The sequence below is a fragment of the Daphnia carinata genome, chromosome 6, assembly GCF_022539665.2.
Source record: "Daphnia carinata strain CSIRO-1 chromosome 6, CSIRO_AGI_Dcar_HiC_V3, whole genome shotgun sequence".
Taxonomy (NCBI): domain Eukaryota; kingdom Metazoa; phylum Arthropoda; class Branchiopoda; order Diplostraca; family Daphniidae; genus Daphnia; species Daphnia carinata.
The window spans coordinates 10,148,931-10,164,563 of NC_081336.1; the positions used below are offsets into that span (position 1 = coordinate 10,148,931).

General features: G+C 36.8%; 1 long non-coding RNA gene across 3 annotated transcripts; it reads right to left on the minus strand.

The window, feature by feature from the left end:
- Window positions 1–9,350: 9,350 nt before the first annotated feature.
- LOC130699651 (uncharacterized) lies at window positions 9,351–11,574 on the minus strand. Of its 3 annotated transcripts, XR_009003491.2 has the most exons (10): window positions 11,531–11,564; window positions 11,387–11,463; window positions 11,211–11,308; window positions 10,987–11,145; window positions 10,620–10,835; window positions 10,433–10,553; window positions 10,245–10,367; window positions 9,896–10,163; window positions 9,656–9,820; window positions 9,351–9,582 (listed from the first exon to the last, which is right to left on the minus strand). It is a non-coding gene; the product is annotated as an uncharacterized LOC130699651 (long non-coding RNA). The 3 variants fall into 3 exon arrangements; XR_009003492.2 differs by having other exon boundaries at window positions 10,620–10,831; window positions 11,387–11,574; XR_009003490.2 differs by having other exon boundaries at window positions 11,387–11,573.
- Between the last annotated feature and the right edge of the window lie 4,059 nt (window positions 11,575–15,633).

Consider the following 15,633-nt stretch of genomic DNA (forward strand, 5'->3'; position numbering starts at 1 on the left):
AGATATTGAAAATCACTGTATCACACTGTATTCACATTGAATACACGTATATTTGATGCTGTATGAATGTAGATATTGAAACTCACTGTATCACACTATATTCACATTAAATACACGTATATTTGATACTGTTTGAATGTAGATCATGAACCTGATTCTATAACACTATATTCACATTAAATACACGTATATTTCATGCTGTTTGAATGTAGATATTGAAACTTACTGTATCACACTATATTCACATTGAATACACGTATATTTGATACTGTGTGAATGTAGATCATGAAACTGATTCTATAACACTATATTCACATTGAATATACGTATATTTGATGCTGTTTGAATGTAGATATTGAAACTCACTGTATCACACTATATTCACATTGAATGCACGTATATTTGATACTGTTTGAATGTAGATCATGAAACTGATTCTATAACACTATATTCACATTGAATACACGTATATTTGATGCTGTTTGAATGTAGATATTGAAACTCACAGTATCACAGTATATTCACATTGAATATACGTATATTTGATGTGAACCTGCTAGCTAACTGACGCATCCATGTGTCATCAGCATCACGCTACTTATAAAACATCTTTGATTGGCAGCACGGGCGACGCCCATCATCGCACCATTATCACGCCATTTTAAACATCTTTGATTGGTGGCAAATACTCGCACAGCAACTCACCAATTTGCCAATATGTGAAGAGTAACCGTGAACCCAAAATATGGGAAAGATCAGACAAGAACTTGCATCTGAGTAAGGTAGTCGCCTGAGTTTATTCTTGCTGCTCTTATCCTTTGGTTAGTAGTATTGCGCAGTAAACTGTACCTTTACTGTGAACCTTAATTGCTGAACTTAATTTGCCTTAATTTGCACCTGTGAAAACTTAGATGATCTTGGACAATGCATTTGTCGTTTTCTTAAACACTTGTACAATCTATTTGATTGTGAATTGACTCCGTGAGCGTGAGGTTTATCTCGTTCGCTTCCGTGTCGATTTCTTTCCGCTACCTACTCGTGTTATCACGGTAAGACTTGGTTATAATTGTCTCTCTCTTCTCTCTCTTTAGTTTCCCTACTGTATCTTTATTTCTCTTATGTCTTGCTTCTTGTAGTATGCTTAATCTAGGATAATAAATCCATCATTGTGGGAAATACGCTGCCGAGCTCGTTATTATTTCATTTTGTCTTAATATAGTAAAGTCAGTCTTCCACACGGGAAGATGCTTTACATAATGGTGGCAGCGTTTTTCAGAGCTCTACCACAATGATGGACGATGTTATGTCAGGTGGGCATAAAGTTTCTCGTACACCTTTGAACACTCCGCTTATTCCTGTAACACCCGTAGTGCAAATCAATGACGAAACGATTGCTAAGTTGATTAGTTTTGAAAAATTGTCAGCTTCTACCGCGACCGTTCCGCATTCATCTCAAGGCAGTCAGATTTCAGATAAAGAAACAGAAGCCATTAAACCATCTACCTCTCCCGTTTTAATTCCTAAAGTACAGACAGATAACACCCAGATGAAAAAATTGAGGTCTAACACCGCGTATAAGGCCGTGGCCCCATTAGTTAAAACTCCCACTAGGAAAATTTGGGGCCGTAGCAAAGCTTCCGTTACACCTACTCAGCCCGCACCGTCTGTTTATGCAAGGTTAGCTTCTCGTTTTTCTCCCATAAAATCACTCGTGGGAAACACATCAAAGACTAGTTTTCTCTCGACCACTCTTTAAGCTTTTTCCAAAAAGAAAAGCCCAGTCAATGGACGGTCAACCCAAAGTGAGTCTCCATCACCTATACCACGAGATCACGACCAACCAATCGAGAATATTCCCGGCACCAACGAGTCAGTTACCGTCCCTGCTACTCACGCTCAAGTATCTCAAGGAGAGGGAATTGGATTTCCAGTCAACCAATCCATTAATTTGGGGACAACTACGATCGTTGATGCAAAAAATCCGGCTGCGTTACCAATACCAAGCCAACGTGACAACGGATTGGAAAACCCGAAGACACTCCTGAAAGCCTTGGGAGCAATTCTGGAAACGATAGCAATTGGACAAACCAGGACAACGGCACAGGTGGCGGAGCACCAAGTGGCCACGCTGACAGCAATCTTCACAACCTATGCGAGGGAGTCTACGATATACCTACTAGGACACACTTACAACATCGTCGAGTTGCTGACATTCACTCGAGCGAAGGACAAAAACTTGTTCAACTTTGCACCCAGAGAAGGCTTGCTCAACAACCTCGAGGACAGTACATATTGCCTCTTAGCAATCGAGATATCGCAGTTCTCAACCTACCTAAAGGACACCCTGCGGGAGTACCAGCTGAAGTTCCTCAAGGACATTCTCCACCTGGTCCTTTACCTAGAAAAAGTTCAGTCTATAAGCAGTTTGGAGGGATTATTGTCGGACCTGACATCGCTTCAGACCAAATTCAACAACTTCAGGATATCGGTGTAACCGGACGAGCAGCGAATGACGAAGGAAATCAGGGAAACACTAATCCCGGCTACCAACGAATTGAGACAGTTGCTGTCATACATTCCGAGGACCCAGGAAGAACAGCAAACCACGCCGAGTCCGCAGGAATCGCCGTTGTCGGAACGCATTCCGAGGATAAGGCACTCACACAGCACGCACTCAACACCCTCCTCAAGCCCAGCTATCCAGCCGGCAGGAAGATCTGATAGTGCAACTGAGGCAATTACGAACAGCATTTCAGGACACCCTCCGAATCCACGCCGAAAGACGTTAAATCCTCCCATATTTGATCCCGACATGGCCAAATCTTGTTCTCCTTCACGGGCTGCCACAGTCAACGACATAAATGATTTTCAGACAAACCAACACACTTTTTCGCGCCTACAATTGCTTCCTTCCTTTTCCGGAAGTCCAATTTCTCGCTTTGACTCTTGGCTAGAATCTTTTGAAAGCATAGTTGATGGGACAGCACGGTCAGAAGAAAAGATTATTCAGATGCTGCGAGCTAAAATAACAGATAAGGCTTTTTCAGTACTTCAAAACATTATCAGGCACCATCCGCATGATTATGCGTCTATTAAAGAGGCGCTACTTGATCACTTTCATGGGGATGAAAACGTCGATGTCTATATAAAAAAATTCAATAAGGCTAAACGCAAACCAGGCGAAGAAATTGTCGACTATGCGCACCGCTTGCACGAGATTTTTAAGAAGGCGTATCCAGCAGGTTATGCAGAGAAATCGTTCACGTTAATCCTTATGCAAAAATTTATCGAGGGGTTGGATTCCAAATTACAGGCCAAAGTACGTTATAAAGAATTTCGCGACTTTACCGAGCTTGTAGCATCAACGCGTATTTATGCCGTTCGTTTGGAAGCTTTAGAGACAGATCGGGAAAAACATGAGTTTGTTAGGGCAATCGATGGATCGTGTGACACGAAACATTCAGATTTGACGGAGCTCAAGCAAATGTTAATCGACCAGAAGGAAGTAGTCAATAATGTCGTTGCTAATATTAGGGCAAGGGAATAAAAATGCGGAGAGCCCGAAAGAATACAGGGAAGACATTAGGGATGTTCTTCAGGAGTCACGCAAGCGGTCAAACAGCTCCAAAGGGACATGAAAGATTATTCTTCTTCTCCAACAGGCAACCCTTATAAGAAACAAGTTTCGTTCCAAACCAATAACGGCAATCAAGACAGAAATTGGAGACCTCCTCCTCATCGACCCAATAATAACACCAATTCTTACCAAAATGCGGGATTCTCTAATAGACCTACACAGTCCTCGTCCTCGTTTTCGAGAACTTTTAATGATTCGAGAAATCGGCCTACTCAAAATGGAATAACTTGCAATTTCTGCGGTTTTCGTGGGCATACACAATCGGAATGCCGTAAATTCCAACGGCATAATTTAGAACAAGCACAGCCTCCAATTTGTTATTCTTGTCGTGAAATCGGACACAAATCGAATAACTGTCCTAAGTTCAGGAGCTCCGATAGGCCGAATATTCCAGGTCCCTCTCAGCGTCAGGGAAACCAATAGATATGAACTGTAACTTCGGGTCAGTTGATAGGGGGGCCTCAGTTAAAATCCCGACAAGTCGCAAAATTAACAACTATAATAAATGAATAGAGCCCTAGAATTCCATTAAAAATTTTTCAGATACCGTTACAAGCATTATTTGTTACAGGGGCGTCTAAAAGTATAATTCACGAGAGAGTATTTCAGAAATTACCCCCGAGAGGTCAGGCGATCTGCAGTCAGCTTGATTTCGATTGTATGATGTAGGGGAGAAAAAGTTACAAACGCTGGGAAGGGTTACATTGCCCGTACGATACGGAGAGTCAGTTTTACGACAAGAGTTTATTATTACAAATGGTGTTTCTGAAGACTATATCCTTGGATGGGATGCAATCCAGAAGCACGGTTTTCGGCTTGATGGAGAAGCCAGGAGCATTTATTTAGCAAGGGATGAGCAGGAATCAGCCATCTCTAGGGTACCAGACATGGCAGTTACGACGGTCAAAAAGACGACGTTATTTCGTCAGACTTCGCTAGTAATTGCAACGCAAATGAAAGGTTCATTTCCGTATGTCCCCCCTAATACCACATTTATGTTTACCCCAGCAGAGGATTTGTCGAACGGTATTTTTATTGAGGAATTCATTGGAAACGTAGCTAAAGATGGGAAATATCAAATTATGGTCGAGAATCATGCGTTAAATCAAGTCATACTTCCTAGGAACACTACATTAGGCGTAATCGAGATTATTCATAACGTAATTGGGAAAATAGTTTTAAGTAAATTAGAGGAAAAGCCTACTATTACAAGTGAGCCCGTTTTAATTTCAGAGGTCTACGCTGAATTTCAAGCTCCGCTCTCTAAACTATTAAATGACATTCACGACTTGTTCGCAGCAAAAGATTCAGAATTAGGGAACACTAATCTCATTAAACATACAATTGATACACAAGGAAGAGGCCCTATTCGACAACGCCCTTATCGAGTTACAAATAATCAAAGAAAAATATTGGAAGATAAAGTACAGGAAATGTTGAATGCTAATGTGATCCAATATTCACATTCGCCATGGGCTTCACCTGTGGTTTTAGTGGAAAAGAAGGGTGGAGAAGTAAGATTTTGCGTTGACTATAGGAAATTAAATAGTATTACGAAAAAGGATTCATTCCCTATGCCGAGGATAGATGAAACATTGGAAAAATTGTATGGGAAGAAATTTTTCACCACTCTTGATTTAGCTTCAGGCTATTGGCAAATTCAAGTTGATAAGCCAGCTATTGAAAAAACAGCATTTGTAGTAGAAAATTACCTTTACGAATTTAAACGTATGGCATTTGGATTATGCAATGCATCTGCGACATTTCAAAGACTAATGAATTATGTACTGAAAGACGTTTTGGGAAGTAAGGCGTTAGTTTACTTGGATGACGTAATCACCTTTTCGGACACTTTTGACGATCACTTGAAGGATATTCGCGAAATCTTTGAGTTATTGAAAAATGCAAATTTAAAATTAAAACTTAAAAAATGCCAGTTCATTAAAAGTTCAGTTAATTATTTAGGCCATGTGATCTCGACTGATGGTATTAAGCCTGATCCGAGTAAAATTGAGAAGATAATTAATTATAAAACGCCCGCTTCAGTAGATGAAGTCAGATCATTTCTGGGTCTAGCTGGGTATTACAGAAGATTTATTCAAAATTTTTAATCAATCGCTAAACCATTGACTAGATTAACCCATAAAGATCTTATCAGGAAACCTTTTAATTGGGGAAACGAAGAAAATAGTGCTTTCAAAACCTTGCGTACATCTCTAGTGACTCCACCAGTGCTTGCTTACCCCAATTTCAACGAGAAATTTTTCCTTTTCACCGATGCATGCGATTATGGCATTGGAGCGGTACTGTCTCAAATTCAAAATGGTCTCGAGCACCCAATCGCGTATTCCAGTAGACAGCTAACGAAGGCAGAAGCTAAATACAGTACGACTGAAAAAGAGGCACTTGCGGTTATCGATGCGATTAAGCATTTTCGACATTACCTTTTAGACCAACCTTTTGAGATCATTAGTGATCATCGTCCACTTCAATGGCTTAAAAATCAGAAAGATAACAATGGGAGATTAGGAAGATGGGCTACTGTTGGCCGCAACAAATTATAAATTAAAATACAGACCCGGACGTATTCACCAAAACGCAGATTGCTTGTCACGCTTAAAAATAGCTAGTATCCAAACCGAACGTAATATTAAGTTAATTTGTGAAAAACAATTAGAAGACGACCTTTGCATAGCCATTCGAAATTATCTAGATAACAGTGAACTTGAAGAAGTTTTTCTCCAATCTAAGCCAGATTGGGTAAAAGAAATTGATTATTTTGAAGTTATTGACGGTACGCTTTACCGGCACGTGCTGCCATCTTCCGATAGCAAAAGAAACGTAACTAACCATCAGTTGGTCTTGCCTGCATCACTACGCCATCTAGTGCTCAAAGAACTACATGATGCACCGTTGAGTGGTCATTTAGCCATTTACAAAACCAAATCTAAAAGTAAAGAATCATTATTATTGGCCTACCATGCGAAAAGACATCAAAGAATACTGTCAGGCTAGTGAGGTATGCATTGCCAACACTTCGTCAAATTACAGAGCGTTATTGCATCCTCATGAAATGGCAAAGGCCCCTTCTCAAGTTATAGGCATGGATTTTCTAGGCCCTATCACACCAGTCTCGCCCAATGGTAACAGTTACATTTTAGTTATCAAAGATTATTTTAGCCGATGGATGGAAGCTGTTGCTTTAAAGGATCAGACTGCGCAGACAACAGCAGACGTGTATACAACAGATGTATATGCAAAACAATTATATTATAGTTAGACACGGTATGCCTAAAGCTATTCTTTCAGATCGCGGAACCAATTTCACGTCGAAATTATTTCGTTACTTTTGTAAAAAATTGAAAATTCATCAACGGCTAACAACCGCTAATAATCCAGCCAGTAACGGGGAAACAGAGAGGTTTAATAGAACATTAACAACAATGTTGAAGAAAGAATTGAAAGTCGGAGAGCATGCAAATTGGGAAGAATTGCTGGATGATGTTTTATTTGCTTATGGTAGTTCTGTCCATTCTTCTACACTGGACACCCCTTATTACTTATTACACGGTAGAGACCCTAATTTACCCTTCAATGAATTTCTTGACGCGTCCCGAAAAACATTTATATCCGCATCCGATTACATAGGTAACTCAGCCGAACGCTTGCGCTATAGTTTCCAACGCGTCCGTGAGGAGAGCGAAACAGCCAGAAAACGTCAAAGGGAGCAATATAATAAAAGGGCGAATGTAAAACAATATTTGGTAGGAGATAGAGTCTTATTAAATATTAGAGTTGTAAAAGAGGGCGATAGTAGGAAATTTACTTCCAAATATAAAGGCCCTTATAGAATAGTGAAAGTATATTCCAATAATACCGTCGACATAGCCGACAATTCATATATCTGTACACGTACGCACGTTAACCGTTTAAAACCCCTATATGAAACAACGTTATGGAAAGATGAACATTGCCCCCTATCGAGTCGCCTTCAACATTCGAGAATCGATTCCGTAAATCGATCTCGACCCAAACAATGGAAAATGAGGAACAAATGGAGCAAGAGACAAGTGAAGTAGAAAATGTGGAATCGGAAAAAGGACATCCTGATAGCGTGGATGTGGAAAATATGGAATCCGAAACGATTGCCGGAGAAATAGGACCTGGAGAAATAGGACCCGGAGATTTAGGACCCTAAAATAGGACCTGGAGAAATAGGACCCGGAGAATTAGGACCCAATCATCAATCATATTTTGAAGGGTCCTATTTCTCCCTCATAAGGGTCCTATTTCTCCATAGTAATGGTCCTATTTCTCCTTGGGAAATAGCCCTAAAGCCCGCTGTTGTAAAGGAAGAACCGGACGGCTTATGTAGTTTTCCGCACTCCAAACCCCGTTATCAATTGCTCGTGTAATCAGTCCATCATAACTTTTTTGTTTGAATTCATATTTATATTTTTTTTGCATGATTACACGCATTATCTATTGCTTTACACAGCTCATGTATAAAAGTTATATTTATTTTTACACAGTGTTTGATTTTTTGCCCCTGACCTTTCGTTAGTGGCGTTTCCAGTCCTAGTATCGCCCTCCCCCCTGGCTGATATCCTTATTCCATGCGAATTCCCGGAGACGAGGGGCATGCTTTCCCCTAAGTACTCCTTAATACACTGATAAATAATAAAAAAATTATATATATATAATTTAAGACAAGCACATTTTTTAATAAAAAAAATATATGCCGCAAAACCATAAATAGAGACCTACGTGGCAAGAACGAAAATAATGAGTTCCGCTCGGATCATGGAAGGCATGCCAGTGTATTGTTATACAAAACTATCATGGCACGGCTTGTAAATAATGGAACACGAGGCAGCTCATCCATGTCAATATCGGCAATTCATACGATAAGTTTGTTTTTTTCGCTAGTTTATTCAGTTTATGCTTTCCTTTCATTTTTCGTTTTCTTAATGTTGATTTATCCCTTTTCTGTTGTTGTTCCTTTCTCTTTTCTTGTTCTTCGATGCGTTCAACCAACTTCTTTCTCGTTTGTGATGTTGATTTTATTCTCTTTCTTAATTGGTTTATCAAGCTCGCAATCAATTCCACATTTTTTTTTAACCTATTGCTCTTAGTATTCTTTTATCTGTTATAATACAGAAAAGTAAAATTAGTTGAAGGTCTATTTTTTTTTTGTCGAAATCAAAGTTTACCTTGGCATCTGTTATTTTTCCTTTGTTTGTTTAGTTTCTTCTTCTCCCACTTATCTAACTTCCGTTTAAGTTCAGTTTTCATTTTATCAGAGTCCTGCTTTTCCCCTGAAATTGGATGGCATATGCTGGCTTGCCTTCCTTAAACAAAAAGATTATAGCACATACATACCTTACTAGCCTTTGTCCGTCCCAGGGACATCCCATCTACGTCCTGGCTGGCCGATCGGGACGTCCTATTCTGACGGCAGATGTACGTCACCAGGATGTCCTAATGTCCGGTTTTAGGGACGTCCACTGGAGGACGTCCTACGGACGTAATTAATTGGAAGTCCTGGTAACGTCCTTATTTGGGAGTACTACGGACGTCCTTAGTTGGACGTCTGCAGGATGGCAAATCCGTACGTTCAGTGAACGTACGTATTGGAACATCCGCGGAATGTCCGGATCGCGGCAGCCAAAGGACGCAAGAAAATTTGTTTAAATTAAAATAAAACCATAAATTTTTGGTAATTGATTTACATTTATTTTTACAAAATACAAACAATTAAACAAAAATTTAGCAGGTAACATCAAAAGCCTAAAAGGTCCCGCTTCTTCTTCACTGTCGGTGTAAATGAACTTGCCAGCTCTATCACTAGTTTTCGAACTGGCTTTTTTGGAACCAAGCTGTGTAATGGCTACATCGAAATCGCTGTCGACCGAGGTAATTGATGTTTGCGAAGGTGTTCTCACCTGGACGGAAAGAATAAAAAATGGGAAATTGTGATCGGCGTAGAAACTCGAACAGGAAGATGATTTGAAATACCGGTCTCTTCCATCTACTGTTTGTTTCAGTATCAGAGGCAGCCGATTCGGCACTGATGGAAGATAGCGAGCGGAATCAACGACTTTCGCCCCCATTCATGTACGTGCGTTTGTATGGGTTGTCTTCCTTTAAATGATTGGGACGACCAACGATTCCATTTTTATCCTGCAACCAAATAAATTCAACGCACACAGATTGAGAACTGTTTCCTTGTCATCGATAATTACGGAAAAGCCAAACCTTTTTCATTGCGGGGATGTTCGACTGTACGCCTGCTATGAGTTGAATGACTTGTTCAAAGCCTTCTTTTTGGATCGTTTCCCCACGTAAATATACAAGGTCATAGACATTGGAGCCATGATTGGCGTCAGTTCTGCTGGGGTGATAGTTTTTTGTAGATCAGACAGAGACAAAATCGCTGTTGCTTGTGGAAGGTTTGTTCTCGCAATCGAAAATACGATCGTGATAATTTCTCTCTTCGGCTGACCATGTAACACAAATTTCGAACCTACAGCGAAGAACAGTTTTTACTGACAACTCTGCAGTTAACGAGATAAAATAATAAAGTTAATGAGAAGTATGTTCATACCCTCTCTAGGTCTTGTCGTAGCTGTACAAACAATTTCATACGTTCCATATCTTGCTGTTGTTGCTGACTTAATCTTTCCGTTTCAGTGGTTTTGGGCGGTAGCAATGGTCTGTCTCGGTTGGACTGTAAATTTTAGAAAAGAAAATTGATTGCTTGTAGTAGAGACACATGAATTTGGGAGCACACACCTTTCGTTTAAGAACCCAAAAGTTGAAAATTTGATCAACGACATCGAGATCAAGATCTAGCGTCCGCGCCGTTTCATTAATGCTGGCATGCTTATAAAAGTCCGATTCGATGAGTTGTAGCCTTTTCACACACAAGTAACTCTAAATAATTAAACGCAAAACGTAAAAATGTTTATGTATCCTATACTTTTGGGCACGGATTAAGTGCCTTTCTTCGACGGTCATTTCTTTTTTTCAGCTTTCTAACGGATTGGGTGTTCTCCTCCCCTCGCCTTCAACATGAGATCCCGTGATCCATATCCAATATTGATATCATGGAAATCAATAATAAGGAATAGTGTTACGTGCTCCTGGACATTTTCTTGGGCACTGCTCAGCGATGGTACCGATTTCGGTTTGCTACCTAAGACGATAATAAATTAATGTAGTTACTAGTTGAAAATGCATCTAAGTGAAATGATAATTAAAGAATGGCTCTCAGATACTATCTAGCAGGAAGATTAGAACGGAAAGCCTTTAAACCATAAAAATAAAATTAATTTAGATTCAATTACACATATGTGTCCATTCATAGCTGGGTGTGTAGTTGGTTTTCTCCTCAACAACAGAATTGGATGTCTTGCTTCTGTAAATTGAAATCCGTTAAAGCTCAGTACTTGCATCTTGAGATTAATGTCTTGACGTAACTAACAGCTGTAATGCTGTTATTTCATCTGAACGATAAGAAAAATGATTACATAAATTTCACGAACAAAAAATCTGTGAAAATCTAGATTACCAGAAGGATGATAGCTATAAGGCAGCTAACAAGTTGGTTCCCAAATGGTTCATGGTAAATCATGCTCTAGTTTCATGATTCTCCTTGAAAGTAACCACCTAAGAAACATTTCGGATTAGTAATGTGTGTCAAATTTCCAACTGCAACTAATAAAATTATGTCTACACTTTAAATACCTTTCCTTCCAAGTAAATTTTTTTCTTCTGTGGTGCTAATGCCAACATGAATTTGAAATGTACCAAAACTGCCAAACCTAGGTAATAGAAAATTTTTAATTTTACTGAAACTAGCCACTTACCTGTCAAACAAACACCGCTTACAATAAGCAACTTCAACGATTCATAGAATTGTAGGATGTTGACACTTCGAGCTTGAAACAGTCGTCTGCTTGTAGTAACCGTTGCCATATATATCGTAAAAAACAATATTTTGCGCAAGGGCAAACAGTGTTTTATTATGAAATTAACGTTTCTTAAATTATTTTTATATAATAATTTTCTTAGTTATCTGTGTATTAATCTAAATTAAAACAGTATCAAATATACTTGTATTCAATGTGAATATAGTGTGATACAGTGAGTTTCCATATCTACATTCAAACAGCATAAAATATACGTGTATTCAATGTGAATATAGTGTGATACAGTGAGTTTCAATATCTACATTCAAACAGTATCAAATATACGTGTATTCAATATGAATACAGTGTGATACAGTGAGTTTCAATAACTACATTCAAACAGCATCAAATATACAAATATTCAATGTGAATATAGTGTGATACAGTGAGTTTCAATATCTACATTCAAACAGCATCAAATATACGTGTATTCAATGTGAATATAGTGTGATACAGTGAGTTTCAATATCTACATTCAAACAGTATCAAATATACGTGTATTCAATGTGAATAAAGTGTTATAGAATCAGTTTTATGATCTAAATTCAAACAGTATCAAATATACGTGTATTCAATGTTAACATAGTGGGATACAGTGAGTTTCAATATCTACATTCAAACAGCATCAAATATACGTGTATTCAATGTGAATATAGTGTGATACAGTGAGTTTCAATATCTACATTCAAACAGCATCAAATATACGTGTATTCAATGTGAATATAGTGTGATACAGTGAGTTTCAATATCTACATTCAAACAGCATCAAATATACGTGTATTCAATGTGAATATAGTGTTATAGAATCAGTTTCAATATCTACATTCAAACAGCATCAAATATACGTGTATTCAATGTGAATATAGTGATATATATCTACATTCAAACAATCAAATATAGTTTCATGATCTATCTACATTCAAACAGCATCAAATATACGTGTATTCAATGTGAATATAGTGTGATACAGTGAGTTTCAATATCTACATTCAAACAGCATCAAATATACGTGTATTCAATGTGAATATAGTGTGATACAGTGAGTTTCAATATCTACATTCAAACAGCATCAAATATACGTGTATTCAATGTGAATATAGTGTGATACAGTGAGTTTCAATATCTACATTCAAACAGCATCAAATATACGTGTATTCAATGTGAATATAGTGTGATACAGTGAGTTTCAATATCTACATTCAAACAGCATCAAATATACGTGTATTCAATGTGAATATAGTGTGATACAGTGAGTTTCAATATCTACATTCAAACAGCATCAAATATACGTGTATTCAATGTGAATATAGTGTGATACAGTGAGTTTCAATATCTACATTCAAACAGCATCAAATATACGTGTATTCAATGTGAATATAGTGTGATACAGTGAGTTTCAATATCTACATTCAAACAGCATCAAATATACGTGTATTCAATGTGAATATAGTGTGATACAGTGAGTTTATATCTACATTCAAACAGCATCAAATATACGTGTATTCAATGTGAATATAGTGTTATAGAGTGAGTTTCATGATCTACATTCAAACAGCATCAAATATACGTGTATTCAATGTGAATATAGTGTGATACAGTGAGTTTCAATATCTACATTCAAACAGCATCAAATATACGTGTATTCAATGTGAATATAGTGTGATACAGTGAGTTTCAATATCTACATTCAAACAGCATCAAATATACGTGTATTCAATGTGAATATAGTGTGATACAGTGAGTTTCAATATCTACATTCAAACAGCATCAAATATACGTGTATTCAATGTGAATATAGTGATATAGAATCAGTTTCATGATCTAAATTCAAACAGTATCAAATATACTTGTATTCAATGTGAATATAGTGTGATACAGTGAGTTTCAATATCTACATTCAAACAGCATCAAATATACGTGTATTCAATGTGAATATAGTGTGATACAGTGAGTTTCAATATCTACATTCAAACAGCATCAAATATACGTGTATTCAATGTGAATATAGTGTGATACAGTGAGTTTCAATATCTACATTCAAACAGCATCAAATATACGTGTATTCAATGTGAATATAGTGTGATACAGTGAGTTTCAATATCTACATTCAAACAGCATCAAATATACGTGTATTCAATGTGAATATAGTGTGATACAGTGAGTTTCAATATCTACATTCAAACAGCATCAAATATACGTGTATTCAATGTGAATATAGTGTGATACAGTGAGTTTCAATATCTACATTCAAACAGCATCAAATATACGTGTATTCAATGTGAATATAGTGTGATACAGTGAGTTTCAATATCTACATTCAAACAGCATCAAATATACGTGTATTCAATGTGAATATAGTGTGATACATGAGTTTCAATATCTACATTCAAACAGCATCAAATATACGTGTATTCAATGTGAATATAGTGTGATACAGTGAGTTTCAATATCTACATTCAAACAGCATCAAATATACGTGTATTCAATGTGAATATAGTGTGATATAGAATCAGTTTCAATATCTACATTCAAACAGCATCAAATATACGTGTATTCAATGTGAATATAGTGTGATACAGTGAGTTTCAATATCTACATTCAAACAGCATCAAATATACGTGTATTCAATGTGAATATAGTGTGATAGAATCAGTTTCAATATCTACATTCAAACAGCATCAAATATACGTGTATTCAATGTGAATATAGTGTGATACAGTGAGTTTCAATATCTACATTCAAACAGCATCAAATATACGTGTATTCAATGTGAATATAGTGTGATAGAATGAGTTTCAATATCTACATTCAAACAGCATCAAATATACGTGTATTCAATGTGAATATAGTGTGATAGAATCAGTTTCAATATCTACATTCAAACAGCATCAAATATACGTGTATTCAATGTGAATATAGTGTGATACAGTGAGTTTCAATATCTACATTCAAACAGCATCAAATATACGTATATTCAATGTGAATATAGTGATATAGAATCAGTTTCATGATCTACATTCAAACAGCATCAAATATACGTGTATTCAATGTGAATATAGTGTGATACAGTGAGTTTCAATATCTACATTCAAACAGCATCAAATATACGTGTATTCAATGTGAATATAGTGTGATACAGTGAGTTTCAATATCTACATTCAAACAGCATCAAATATACGTGTATTCAATGTGAATATAGTGTGATACAGTGAGTTTCAATATCTACATTCAAACAGCATCAAATATACGTGTATTCAATGTGAATATAGTGTGATACAGTGAGTTTCAATATCTACATTCAAACAGCATCAAATATACGTGTATTCAATGTGAATATAGTGTGATGAATGAGTTTCAATATCTACATTCAAACAGCATCAAATATACGTGTATTCAATGTGAATATAGTGTGATACAGTGAGTTTCAATATCTACATTCAAACAGCATCAAATATACGTGTATTCAATGTGAATATAGTGTGATACAGTGAGTTTCAATATCTACATTCAAACAGCATCAAATATACGTGTATTCAATGTGAATATAGTGTTATAGAATCAGTTTCAATATCTACATTCAAACAGCATCAAATATACGTGTATTCAATGTGAATATAGTGTGATACAGTGAGTTTCAATATCTACATTCAAACAGCATCAAATATACTAGTATTCAATGAGAATATAGTGTTATAGAATCAGTTTCATGATCTAAATTCAAACAGTATCAAATATACTTGTATTCAATGTGAATATACAGTGAGTTTCAATATCTACATATCAAATATAGTTTGTATTCAATGTGAATATAGTGTGATACAGTGAGTTTCAATATCTACATTCAAACAGCATCAAATATACGTGTATTCAATGTGAATATAGTGTTATAGAATCAGTTTCAATATCTACATTCAAACAGCATCAAATATACGTGTATTCAATGTGAATATAGTGTGATACAGTGAGTTTCAATATCTACATTCAAACAGCATCAAATATACTAGTATTCAATGAGAATATAGT